This window comes from Adiantum capillus-veneris, chromosome 27 (assembly GCF_014529385.1).
Source record: "Adiantum capillus-veneris isolate H3 chromosome 27, ASM1452938v2, whole genome shotgun sequence".
Taxonomy (NCBI): domain Eukaryota; kingdom Viridiplantae; phylum Streptophyta; class Polypodiopsida; order Polypodiales; family Pteridaceae; genus Adiantum; species Adiantum capillus-veneris.
Window position 1 is genome coordinate 34,398,248 of NC_140957.1, and position 15,082 is coordinate 34,413,329.

Below are 15,082 nucleotides of genomic sequence, written 5' to 3' on the forward strand. Positions count from 1 at the left end.
GAGGATTTCTTTATCGCTCCTCTCAAGCATGAGGATGCAATCCTAGGGGCACCATGGTTTGATCGCATGGCTACCAATGTTAAGTTCCCTGGAAGGAAAATCTACTTTACGTTCAGGGAAAAAGATATGTACATAGATGCTAAGGAGTTGGGTAACACCATACCCATTGTACATAAGAAAGCTTTCAACAAGTCAATAAAGAGCTCTATTTTCATCTATATGATTTTTGTTGAAGATTCTCACAATGAACCTAATGTTTTAGCAAAAGAAAGTATAAACAATCAAAAGGAATTAGAGTTATTCAACTTCCTCAAGGGATTCCAAGATATTTTTATTGACGATATCCCTTGTGAACTACCTCCCAAATGAGGTAATGACGACCATGCAATTGAACTTCTTCCAGGAAGCTCACCGCCTAATAAACCTCTTTATCGAGTTTCTCAAGCTCAACAAGAGGAGATTATGCAGCAAATGTATGAGCTGGTTGAGAAAGGAATGGTTAGGTCTAGCTCATCTCCATTCTGTTCACTAGTGTTATTAGTGCAAAAGAAAGATGGCACATATCGTATGTGTGTCAACTATAGAGCACTAAATAGGATCACTATCAAGAATAGGTTTCCCGTTCCACGGGTAGAAGACCTATTTCATAAGCTACATGGGTCGACCTACTTCAATAGAATTGACCTAAAAAGTGGCTACCATCAAATAAAAATAGTTGATCAAGACATTGTAAAGACTGCATTTCGCGCTACGTTTGGTCTTTATGAGTGCATTTTCATGCCTTTTGGCTTGACCAATGCATCAACCACATTTAACCACTTGATGGAGAAGCTATTCAGGCCCCACCAAACCTTTACTAGAGTGTTCTTTGATGATATAATCATCTACTCTAATTCACTAGACGAACACAAGAAAACCTCTAGGTAATATAAATTCAAGTTTTTTGAGAGTATAAACTTTATATTAGTTGAAAGAAAAGTGAGTTTTTTCTTACAATTAGAGATTCAGTATTTAGGTCACATTATCTCTCAAGATGGCATCCAAATGGATCCATCAAAGCTAGAGGTAATAAAACAACGGCCTAGTCCAAGGAATTTACATTAACTAAGAAGCTTTATAGGTATGTGTGCATACTATAGACACTTCATAGAAACGTTCTCACAAATTACAGGACCATTACATGACCTAACCAAGAAAAACATTAGGTATACATGGTCTACCAAGGAGAAGAATGCTTTCAAAAAGCTTATCTCCCACCTGTGCTTATATAACCGCATCTCTCAAAGCCATTTGAGGTCCAATGTGACACCTGTGGTGATTGCCTTGGAGCTATTTTGCTTCAAGAAAGGCATGCCATAGCCTACAAAAGTCGAAGGCTCAACCCTGTTGAGAAATCTCTAGGGATATGAGAAGGAACTCTCAGCAGTTCTACATGCTCTAGACTCGTGGAAGCACTATTTATTGGGGACTCCTTTCATTCTACGAACGGATCACCAAAGCCTTAAGTACTTCATGACGCAGAACAAGTTCTCTAACAAACAAATGAGGTGGGAAAATCTCCTTTTGCAATTTTATTTTCATATTGATCATGTTGCTGGCAAACATAATCAAGTGGTTGATGCACTCTCAAGACGACCGAGAGTAAATGCGATATCCATAGCAACTCACAATGATCTATCTTCTATGATAAATGAGTATGCTATCGATCCCGATTTTAGAGATGTGATTTCATCCCTTGCAATAGGGAAGATGGAAGAACCATTTACCCTACAATATGGTTATCTTCTCTATGGAAATAGACTATGCGTTACTAACTCACTACATGAAAGTAATGTATGAACCTCATGCTCCTCCTTATGCAGGGCATGGAGGCATTCAATCTACCCTAAAAGGGATAGAAACCTACTTCTATTGGCCTACCATTAAAGAGAACATACAAGAGTATGTCTCAAAATGCGTGGTTTGCCAAAAGACAATGTTTGATAGGGGGAAGCAACTTGGTTTGCTTCAACCTTTGCCAATCCCTAATTCAATGGTTTTCATCTTTGGATTTCCCAAGTCTATCCATGGGAATACAGGAATATGGATGATAGTAGACAGGTTCAACAAACAAGCTCATTTCATACCTGTCAAAAAGACTATCAAAGCCCATCAAATGGCAACCCTCTTCATATCACAAATCTTCAAGTACCATGGATTGCCAATGTCCATAGTGTCTTATAGAGATCCTAGAATGACTAGTAATTTTTGGAAGGGTCTCTTTGAGAATTTAGGTACAAGGCTAAACTTCTCCTCGGCCTATCATCCCCAAACAGATGGCCAAAGTGAAGTAGCTAACCTAACCATTTTTTATCTACTAAAAGCTTATGTCACAGAAGTAGATCAAAAGAACCAATGGTAGAAGTACTTACCCTTAGTGGTGTATGCTTACAATAACATTGTACATACTTCCATGGGAAAAGCACCTTTTGAGGTCATAGAGGGAAGATAAAAAAGTCCCTTGATACTCAAGGTACATGGGAAGATCTTCATTGCAGATGAATATAGCCGAGACCTACAAGAATATTTCCAAAAGATTAAGGATACTATATCCATCTCTTAGAAGGCAAAAGGCTGATGCTGATAATCAAAGAAGAGCCTAGCCTTTAAACAAAATGATTGGGTCTTGTTTAAGTTTGTCAAGGCTTGATTAAGGCACCCAATGGGCAAGAATCCTATGGGACACCAAAAGCATTATGCTAAGTTAGCAAAAAGGTACTATGGTCCCTTCCCGATTCTTAGACCAATCAATGATGTGGCCTATCGACTCAAGTTTCCCAGCTATTGGCTCATACAAAATGCTTTCCATGTGAGCCTATTAAAGCCTTACAAAGGAGATCCACCTCAAGAACCAATTATTGAAGACCCATCGGAGATCGAGGACCAAGAAGAGGTGCTGCAGCCCGAGTCCATTCTACGACATAAAGAAAAGGTTTTAAGAGGTGGTAAGATTATCTGACAGTATCTTATTAAACTTAAGAACTATCCTTTTGCATATGCTAGATGGATGCAAGGCATACACTTAAAGGATAATCTAAACCTTGTCAATGCTTACAATGCTTCCCTAGAGTAAGCAAATGTAAATAAATCTCTCTCTCTCTCTCTCTCTTTACCTCACATTCTCTAGTCATGTCCAATCCCCGCACCCCTCGGTCTAGAGGTGCACGGAGATCAGAACCACCGGGTTATAATCTCGTCTTTATTGGTCAATACCTATATTTGTGGGTACAAGAAATCTACACACCCACGTCTACATGATACTGCATGTAGTGGACAAAACCCCTTTGCCTCTTCTCTAGCTGTAGCACTTCACAACATCTTAACATCTTTTCACAGTAGATCTTTTCACTGTTCGTCTAACTCTAAACCCTAAACCGTAAGTAATTCTTGCGTGGACTCGATCTAACGTAAATAAGAGTAAATCTAAATAAACGTAAATCTAACTAAAAATAAACCTAAATCTAATTTAACGTAAGTCTACATCTAACCTAATCTTTAACGTCTTTTGGGATAGTTTCCTACGACGTTAAAACTCTCTTCTTCTTGTGTGTGTGGGTAAACCTAAATAAACATAAGTCTAATCTAATATAACATAAATCTAAATCTAATGTAAATTATGTTATATTAAAAACAAAGAACTAAACTAACAGGGATTATAAGAACCTTAAAACTGATTTAGCACATAATTTTTCACATAACTCGGCAAGAGTTGGCATTCTCATCACTAAAGATGTGAGAGTTAACTTCCGGCGGTGACGCTGCCTCATCTCCATCCACATCTGATGACAGCAATTGGTCCTTTAGACCATTCTTGCTCTTGTTACTAACTTTGAAGTTGCTGTTGAATGACTAGAGGTTGTCTAGATGGTCATTGTGTCAGGGATGTAGTGACTCTTGCCGCCCTGAAGATCCACCTTCTTCCCTATCTTCTGAAGACATTTCACCAGTACTTTTGGATCAACGGAGCCCACCATGAGTGAAGGCAGCAATACCCTATATTCCATTGAGGGCTTTCTTCACCCGCTTCATGCAGGCATCGCAGTCTATGGAGACCTAAATCTAATCTAATATAACGTAAATCTAAATCTAGCGTAAATAAACGTAAATCTAGTTAAAAATAAACCTAAATCTAATTTAATGTAAGTCTACATATAACCTAATCTTTAATGTCTTTTAAGATAGTTTCCTACGACGTTATAACTCTCTTCTTCTTGTGTGTGTGCGCGTGTGTGGATGTGTGTGCCAATAAAAAGAGATAAATGGTATAACCTTTCTATCACCCATGCCAAGTATGATAGATTGATTATGCCATTTTCCTCTTGAATAATAGGTCTTGAGTTCAACTCCTCGTCGGCTAGATCTTTAGGTCTTTTAATTTTAATTAGTTTCCTACGACGTTAAATTAGTTTCTCTCTCTTTCTCTCTCAATGTGTGTGCGTTTTTTTGGATCGTATGCATGTTTTCTTTCTCTTTTCCTCTCTCAATGTGTGCGTTTTTTGTTTATGCATGTTCTCTCTCTCTCTTTTCCTCTCTCAATGCGTGCGTTTTTTGTTTATGCATGCTCTCTCTCTCTTTTCCTCTCTCGATGTGTGTGTGCATTCTTTGTTTATGTATGTATGTGTGCGTTTTTGTTTTTGTTTGTACTCTCTCTCTCTCTCTCTCTCTCTCTCTCTCTCTCTCTCTCTCTCTCTCTCTCTCTCAAAAACACTATGTGTGTGTGTGTATGTGTGTGTGTGTGAGAGAGAGAGAAGGAGAGAGAAAGAGGGGAAGGGAACATGAGAATGAGGAGAGGGAAGGAGCATACCTGGCTCTCCTTCCTCTCCTCGTGCGTGTGTGTGTGTGTGTGTGGAGAAGAAAAAGAGAGAGAGAGAGAGAGAGAGAGAGAGAGAGAGAGAGAGAGGGAGAGCGTTACCTGCTCCTTGCTTGAGGACGCCGAAAAACTCAGATCTGAGATCTGAGTTTTTGGGCGCGCTCGGTTATTTTTTTAGCCCAGCCGGCGTCGCTATGAGCGTCGCAAATTTCTTTGTAAATTTGCGACGCTCATAGCGACGCTGGGATTTTGTTTTTTGAGCGTCGCTGTGTGAGCGTCGGTAATATGAATAGCCTCTTGTAGTGACTCTCTTTTTCTTTATTGTGCACAAATGTTAAGAAGTATGTATGCTTAGGATCAAGTTTGCAGAGACGACGTCTCCCAAACACCAAGTAGAGCTTGTCACTCTACTATGGAAGATTGATAGAACTAATGCGCTGACATGCTTGCGGCAGCTTAGGATCTCAAGTGCCAAATGGAGTAGTCATCCATTCTGGAACGGTGTTGTAGAGTAAAACAGGGATCCTCTACCCGCTAGAAAAAGGACTAACGACTAGGCTTTATTGTCGCTACCTCATAGTTAAGGACGACTATGATTTCAAGAGAGAGGTAATGTCATCAAATAAGTAATATCTAATTCTACTAAATGATTTTCTCATGTTAAATTGATCATTTAATATGAGGAAGTACCAGGGGAGAAAAAGCTAGAATATTGGTAAGGCTAGCAGACTGGTCACAATAGGGATCCAAATAGGGACCATCTGCAAAAGAGCAATGTGAATCAATGGGCTTCAAAGTCCTAAGGTTCAACCCATTAAGACTTCCAAAAAACTTAGGTTCCAAAATTCAAATGAAATGTTCAATGGTCAATCCTCAGGGAAATTGGATGCTTTGGGATGACCACAAAGTCTTCCCACATCCCTAGATGAGAGGGGGTGAGCCCTAAAGGTAGGAGAAGAGAGAGAAGAGGTGAGAGAACACACACACACACAGTAGGGAAGAGGAGAAGGTGCCCATAGCTCAATAGCTGCTGCAATTGCTATCGTGCATTTTCCAAAAGGTATGTCACCGGGGATGGGGGCCTCCCCTGCGCGCCATAGCACCAACCTCCCACCCCATGAGCCACATGCCTTGAGCCTTGCTAGAGTCCTTCTCACTCTTATTGTTATTCCTTGCACGTCTCGCATGTTATCCGCTATCACGATCTACATGCCTCTGTCTCTTTGTCCAGTCTCCAACCTGGTCTCTTGCTGCATTCAAATTCGATTTCTGCAATCAACAGCTTTGTGACCAACAGCTGGAGGGGAACTTCTCAAAGAAAAAACTTTAGAGAATTATGGCGGTGACGAGTCAGATTTCCATGGCTTCTCGCCTGCAGGCCCTAATCAAAATCGGATTGGGTGGCATATGAGTGGGCGTTTCTAATTATTAGATGCAAAAATTGGGAGCGAGCGGTTCAGTCTACAGTAGACAGGGGGTGTCTTGGGCTATCTCTGGGCGAATTAAAGAGGGGTCACCATTCTAGAGATAATATAAGTGAGGCCGCCATAGTCAAGGGGAGTGAGAGTATCTTCTCCCGTACATGCCATCTACAGAGGCGGTCTTCATCATCAAGCTTTTGGGGCATCGGAAGAAGGTCTTCTTGACCTACAAGCTTAGCAAGTGTAGCATGAACGGCAATGGGCTGGGCAGCCATAATTGGAACAAGGGTAATCTCTTAGGAGAGCGACTTGTGCGGAGGGGGCGAGGTCCGAGAGAATTTGGTTCAGGGATCAGAACGAGAGAGAGAGTCAGGGAGGGTTGTAGTCCTGTGGAGCCTCGGCCCATCTCTCCTGCTCCTTTTCTTGTGGTCTCTAAAAATAACGTAGCCCTGTATGTATAGGAAGCTATAAGGGCCTAGGCTGCATGCAAATTAATGCTGCCATGATTAACATCTTGTGAGTGTTTGTGCCTCTTGATGCATGGATGAGATTGGGCTCAGATGAACAATTTTCGATTTATGGTGATCTATGTATGCACGGATCATTGGTGGGTTTTTAATTATGTCATGGCACAATAATTTTCATTGGTAGGCCTCGTGATTTTATCACTTTTTTCATCTTGTTTGGCAAGAAATTGTGAGACAAGTGAATAAAAAAGGTCTCATGTGCATGTCTTGCTTTTGGGGCAGCAACAATAAGAGATGGAAAGATCTAGACCAACTGACTTCACAATTTCACCAGAGCTGTGGACGGGGCTCGATAGCATTACAATGCCTATTTGCAAGTCCAACTTCGAGTGGAAAGCCTATCATTGGCCTAAGGGAAGCTAGTTTTGTAAACCACAAACCAAGGGTATTTAGCATGCTCTTATGTTCAAGGCGGATTGGTTCGCACCTCTCAACAAACAATGGGGTAAACAATGGCTAGCACCTAGTTGGATTGCGGTGACTAATAACTTATGAAACACACAATGGGCACTGATATTTTTGTGGAAGGTGTTTTGGGGGGCCTTGCCGACATGCACTAGAATCGAAGTCCGTGGTATTGGTTGAGATAGGTGTTTGGGATGCAGAATGGTGAGTGAGGATCTTACCCACCTCTTCAAGGAGTGCCCAACGATTAGTGGCCTAGTAGGCAAGATATGCAAGTAGGTCCAAAGGATGTAGAAAATAGGGTTCTATAAAAACAATCTTTTCCTAAGACCATATTAGGTAAAGTGGGAAAATCCCAATTCCCAGGTTGGACAACTTTCAATATATCATGTACAAAATATAGAGATTTTGTCAAAAATTTGAGTTTTCTTAAGGTCTCATTCCACTTTATGCACATACAATACACAATGAAAACAACTAAAAGACCATGGTTTCAATCAATTGGATTATTAGGAGATGAGTATATTGCATCCATTATCGTTGTCTATGTTCTACTGTCCTACCTACAACTTATCTCAACATGGAGAGCTTGGTTTCCAGGTCCACCACTTGTCCAAGTTAATGTAAAGGTGACTAAAGGTTCACAACTTGTGAAAGCAAGGATCCATTGAGGAATACAATCCATTTGGCTATTTTTCCTTAATTTATTGCATGTGACATTCAAGCAAGGTCCACTTCTAATCTATAACTTCTTAATTTGAGGCATGGGGCATACATAAAATATGTAGCATATGCTCTATTGCCCCATAGGAAGGTTGGTTTCAAGGTGGACTTATCCACGCTAGCCTATCTTGGAGAAATGATGGAGATTGCTTCTCTCCTTGTTTCAATGGAGACTAGCTTGGACAAGTGGTGGACCTTTGCTTCTCTCTATGTTTCAATAGAGTTAGCTTGGACAAGTGGTGATCTTTGAACAAAACCCCCATGTAAAACATATCATGGGTATTCCAAGTGATTAGAAAGATTACCATTTAAGATATAACCTTATAGGTTGGACAAATGGAGCTTGGATTGGAGAAATGGTGGACCTTTGATTCTCTCCATGTTTCAATGGAGCCTATCTTGGAGAAATGGTGGAGCTTGCTTCTATCCATGTTTCGATGGAGCCTAGCTTGAACAGTTGGTGGACCTTTGCTTCTCTCTATGTTTCAATAGAGTTAGCTTAGACACGTGGTGGATCTTCAAACTAAGCCAACTACTATCAATGTTTCCTAGCTTGAACAAGTGGTGGAGTGTTTCTCTACTCCATGTTTCAATGGATCTTATCTTGGACAAGTGTTGGACCTTAAAACAAAAACCCCATGTACAACATAGAATGGATTTTCTAGATTTCAATGGAGTCTAGATTTAACAAATGGTGGAGCTTGTCTTCATCCATGTTTCAATGAAACTAGCTTGGACAAGTGGTGGACCTTGTAACAAACCCCCCCCATGTACAACATATCATTGGTTTTCTAAGTGATGGGAAGGAATACCATTCAAGATATAAACTTATAGATTGGATAAGTAGTTGACTTTAAAACCAAATTCATCATAATACAATGAAATACAGGTTAGCCAATTCCTAAATCTTGAGACCAAACCTCCCATGCTATTAGAGATAATATATTGGATAAGTGGTGGACCTTCTATTATTTTCCCATGCCTAGTTTAGACTACCGGTACACTTTGCAGCTATAAAGGTTGGATGAGTTGTGGAGCCTTGTTTCTATCCATGTTTTAATGGATCCTAGCTTGGACAAGTGGTGGACCTTGGAAAAAAGCTTCCATGTACAACATATATGACGTTTTCCATGTTTTAATGGAACCTATCTTGGACAAATGGTGAAGCTTGCTTCTCTCCATGTTGATTTTGGAACTACCTTAGACAAGTGGTGGAGCTTTGCTTTTCTACTCTTCATAATACAATGAAGTATAGGTTGGTTACATGGTGAATCTTAAGGCCAAACCTCCCATTTTACTAGAGATGATAGGTTGGACAAGTGGATCAACCTTCTATTATTTCTCCATGACTATATTGGACAATTAGTAGACCTAAGATCTCTCTATGTTGTCTAGAGATAAGCTTGGACAAGTGATGGACCCTGCTTCTCTCTTCCCTTGGTTTACTAGTTTGCAGACTCAGTATATATACTTTCTTAGATCTAGCTTGAACAAGTGGTGGACCTTGTATCCACAATCTTAATTCATTACAAAAAAGTATATGAAAAAATAACATAGGAATCTTGGTTTGAAGGTCAAGCAATTAGGTTCCAAATGCACATAACAATATATTTTCCACCCATAATAAAAGAAAGTTAAATATGTTATTACCAAATTGACAAAGGTAACGTCCAAGAATTCTAGCTTTGCATCTTGTCAGATCTAAATCTTCATCAAGGCGACATGCATGTATACATCAACTTTCAAGCCATTCAAGAATACATGCACTTAGATTTCATAGTTTTGTTTTCAAAGTCTTTTAGGTTCTAAAACTCTTTCACGTAAAGTATGTAATGACAAAATTCTTGAAGCAAACATTTGTGCCCAAGAAAAAGATCCCTCTCACATATTTAAAGTCCATGAATTCTCTGATCCATACTTACAAGTTTTATTTTGACATCAAACATCAATTCTCTCATAGTTACAAATAAATGCAACCGCGATATGAATTGACAAAAAATGAATTTCTTTTACTATATGACCCAACATAGGCCCCAATCAAATAAAAAATGAGTCTCCAAAACTTTGGGTGCACTCTAGCAATACATCAGAGTCCCCTTACAATAGGATGCACTCCAATAGTACATTGAAGTCCCCTTAGAGTAGGGTGCACTCCATTCAAGTGTTCATAAAATTGACACACCTTTGTTTTTTTATAAAAAAGACTATATCAAATTATACAAATGTTGAAAGATACACACTAGAATAAAAAAAGCATCTTATGGCCATATTTATTCAATTCTTTCGTGTTGACAAGTACACACCAAGGACATAATTTGTCTCAGAATCACTATACTGATTTACAATTGTGTTGTATGTATAGACTCTCTTATCTCTTGCATACAACCATCCTACCAACCATGGAATTATGGTTCTCTGCAAGAAGTTTTGAAGTTGCTCGGAAGTTTGCCTCCACATCTTTGGAAATATAAGATATGTCCCTGGCATGTTCCACATCACCCTATATGGAGTGTCATCAAAAATTAAGGTATTGTTTGCATCCAAATCCTCAAATATCTTCCAAATATCACTCAAATTTTTGTCATAAACCCTTGTAAATCCTAACATAATATTTGGATTTTGGCAATTTTTGTTACTCATAAACACCTTGAACTTGGTATACTGCTCAGGAAAACATTTTTGTGTGATGCGTTGCACCCTTGTTAAGTTATAGCAACTCCATATCCATAGCTCAAAGTATTCAGCACAAAAATCCAAAAAACTTTGTGTGTCTGGTCGCACCACATGATAAACTTCATCTTTATCCTCCACAAGTGGCATGTGTTGAGCCCAAGATGGCATCGAATCTCCATGTTTCATTTCAATTGTCTTGAGAAGTAACCCCTCTAGATCCAAGATAAGTACTCTTTTGATGTCCTTGAAAGAAAGTGGTAGGTGATAAGGAGGTGATTCCTTGGACAAGGTCTTGGAGGAGATTGGATGGGTAATTCAATAGTTTTCTTCAATTTATGCCAGCATATAGCCAATCCATTTTTCTGTAATGGTTCTGAAATTAAAGAACAAGAACACTTAATGCAAACACAACAATAGACATGAGTTTTACATTGTCTACCCTAAGGTTTTATTAGATACCAAAATCCATCTATGATCTACTCATTAATAGAAAGAAAGTCAAATTAAAATCCTGACTCTTTTTTATGCTACACTCTCTCTTAGTCTCAATACCATGGAGGTCAACTAGACTTAATTCAACTAATAACTACTACTTGTTGTTAAAGGTATGCTTGAAGTGCATAAGGCTTAACCAATGCTCTAGTGTAGAATGGGTATTTAGGTCCCAAGGTCTACCACTTATCCAAGCAAAGATCCATTTAGATATGGAAACCCAAATTTTCTTAATATGATGATATAGAGTGGACAAGTGGTGAATCCTGAGACAAAACCACTCATGCTACTAGGGATAATAGGTTGGACAAGTGGTGGACCTTGAATGTAAACCCCCCATGTACAAAGTATCAGGGGTTTTGGGTATTTCAATCGACTCTAGCATCTTCGAGACATGGTGGAGCTTACTTCTCTCCATGTTTCAATGGAGTCTATCTTGGATAAATGGTGGAGCATCATTCTCTCCATGTTTCAATGGAGCCTAGCTTGGACAAGTGGTGGACGTTTGTTTCTCTCTATGTTTGAACAAATTTATCTTGGACAAGTGGTGGACCTTGGAACAAAATCCCCATGTAAAACATATCATGGACATTACAAGTGGTGAGAAAAAATACCATTCAATATATAACCTTATAGGTTGGACAAGTGGTGGACCTGAACACCCAATTATTATTAATATAATGACATAGAGTGGACAAGTGGTGAATCTTGTGACCAAACCTACTAGGAAAAGTAGGTTGGACAAGTGGTGGACCTTGAATGCAAACCCCCCGTGTACAAAATATCACTCATGCTACTCGGAATAATTTGGTATTAAGGTCCATGTTTCAATGGAGCCTAGCTTGGAAAAGTGGTGGACCTTTGTTTCTCTCTATGTTTCAATAGAATTAGCTTGGACAAGTGGTGAACCTTGGAACAAAACCCCCATTTAAAGCATGTCATGGGCATTACAAGTGGTGAGAAAAAATACCATTCAAGGTATAACCTTATAGGCTGGACAAGTGGTGGACCTTAGCACCCAATTCCTCTTATTATAATGACATAGAGTGGAAAAATGGTGAATTGTGAGACCAAACCTACTAGGGATAATAGGGTGGACAAATGGTTGACCTTGAATGTAAATCACCCATGTACAAAATATCATGGGTTTTGCGTATTTCAATGGAGCTTAGCATCTAGGAGACATGGTGGAACTTACTTATGTCCATGTTTTAATGGAGCCTATCTAGGAGAAATGGTGGAGGTTCCTTCTCTCCATGTTTCAATGGAGCCTAGCTTGGACAAGTCGTGGACCTTTGTTTCTCTCTATGTTTAAATATGGTTAGCTTGGACAAGTGGTGGATCTTGGAATGAAACTCCCATGTAAAACATATCATGGGCATTTCAAGTGGCGAGAAAGGATACCATTTAAGATATAACCTTATAGGTTGGACAAGTGGTGGACCTTAACACAATATAATGACATAGAGTGTACAAGTGGTACCGGTGAATCTTGAAACCAAACCACTCATGCTACTAGGGATAATAGGTTAAACAAGTGGTGGGCCTTGAAATAAAACACCCTAGAGTGTTTCAATGGAGCCTAGCTTGGAAACATGGTAAAGCTTGCTTCTCTCCATGTTTCAATGCAGCCTATCTTGGATAAATGGTGGAGCATCATTCTCTCCATGTTTCAATGGAGCCTAGCTTGGACAAGTGGTGGACCTTTATTTCTCTCTATGTTTGAATAGAGTTATCTTGGAAAAGTGTTGGACCTTGGAAAAAAACCCCCATGTAAAACATATCATGGGCATTACAAGTGGTGAGAAAAAATACCATTTAATATATAACCTTATAGGTTGGACAAGTGGTGGACCTTAACACCCAATTATTCTTAATATAATGACATAGAGTGGATAAGTGGTGAACTTGAGACCAAACCTACTAGGGAGATAGGTTCTACAAGTGGTGGACCTTGAATGTAAACCCCCCATGTAAAAAATATCACTCATGCTTCTAGAAATAATTTGGTATTAAGGTCCATGTTTCAATGCAGCCTAGCTTGGAAAAGTGGTGGACCTTTGTTTCTCTCTATGTTTCAATAGATTTAGCTTGGACAAGTGGTGGACCTTGGAACAAAACCCCCATGTAAATCATGTCATGGGAATTACAAGTGGTGAGAAAAAATACCATTCAAGCTATAACATTATAGGTTGGACAAGTGGTGGACTTTAACACCCAATTCCTCTAAATATAATGACATAGAGTGGACAAGTGGTGAATCATGAGACCAAACCTACTAGGGATAATAGGTTGGACAAGTGGTGAACCTTGAATGTAAACCCCCCATGTACAAAATATTATGGGTATTGGGTATTTCAATGGAGCCTAGCAACTTGGAGACATGGTGGAGCTTATTTCTCTCCATGTTTCAATGGAGCCTATCTAGGAGAAACAATGGAGGTTCCTTCTCTCCATGTTTCAATGAGCCTAGCTTGGACAAGTGGTGGACCTTTCTTTCTCTATATGTTTTAATAGAGTTAGCTTGGACAAGTGGTGGACCTTGGAATGAAACCCCCATGTAAAACATATCATGGGCATTTCAAGTGGTGAGAATGGATACCATTTAAAATATAACCTTATAGGTTGGACAAGTGGTGGACCTTAACACATAGTTCTTCTTAATATAATGACATAGAGTATAAAAGTGGTGAATCTTGAGACCAAACCACTCGTGCTACTAGGGATAATAGGTTGGACAAGTGGTGGACCTTGAATGTAAACCCCTCATGTACAAAATTATGGGTTTAGGGTATTTTAATGGAGCCTAGCTTGGAGACATGGTGGAGATTTCTTCTCTCAATGTTTCAATGGAACCTATCTTGGAGAAATGGTGGATCATCCTTCTCTCCATGTTTCAATGGATCCTACCTTGGACAAGTGGTGGACCTTTGCTTCTCTCTATGTTTCAATAGAGTTAGCTTGGACAAGTGGTGGGTGTTGGAACAAAACCCCTTTGTAAAACATAGCATGGAAATTACAAGTGATAAGGAAAAATATCATTCAAGATATAACCTTACAGGTTTATTAGTTCTCTTCTCTTGGTTTATTAGTTTGAAGACTCATTATATATACTTGCTTAGATCTATATAATTACTCATTAGTTAGGTTACAAGTAGGTATGTAATTTGTTAGCCTCAAGGGACTTTGAATATTGAATAGTAAGAAAGTCAAGTGCTGGTTTGAAGATCTTTTGCTTATCTAAACTAGACTCTAACTCAATAATAAGTCTCTTAAGTTCCACAAATTGTCCTATCTAGGCTCCAAAAGAGTCTTAATTGGTTTTGGCTAGATTCTAACTTCCTTGATGGGGTAGAATCCTAGAAAAATGAGGCACTATAAGTTTTACCTTAGCTCAAATGGATTTTCACTTAAACTAGACTGCAATTTGGCACTCTAGTATCTTTGTCTTGATGGAGTTTAACACTAGATACATAGTAGTGATATTTAAGCTTCATGTCTCTTCACTTGATCGAGATATGAGACCATACTTTCAAGGTCACCACTTGTCTTACCTAAAGACCAATGTGAGACATGGGAGCAAGAAAGCCATCCGATATTGTTTTAAGGACTATTACATAGACAATCAATAACTTAAGTAAAGCAAAAAGACTTGGATCTTTCACAATTAATAACTTAAGTAAAGACAAAAAGACTTGGATCTTTGACAGTTTTTTTCAAACTAAAAAAGCACAATCTCATGCTAACAAAACTATAAATCACAATTGAAAGTTTTGAACGAGAAAAAGATCAGCAATCTTATAAGAAGGATACTTTTCATTTCATTTGATGATTACAAACTAAAAGAAAGTCTCTCAAGAAATTGATTAAAAAAAAATGTAGGTGACTGCTTCATTATTTTGAGCAAACATATCAAAATCTCTATTGATTGAGCTCCATCTAGTAGTATCCTTTGTAAGATCCTGCAGGAAGGAATAAAAAGAAAGATTTGT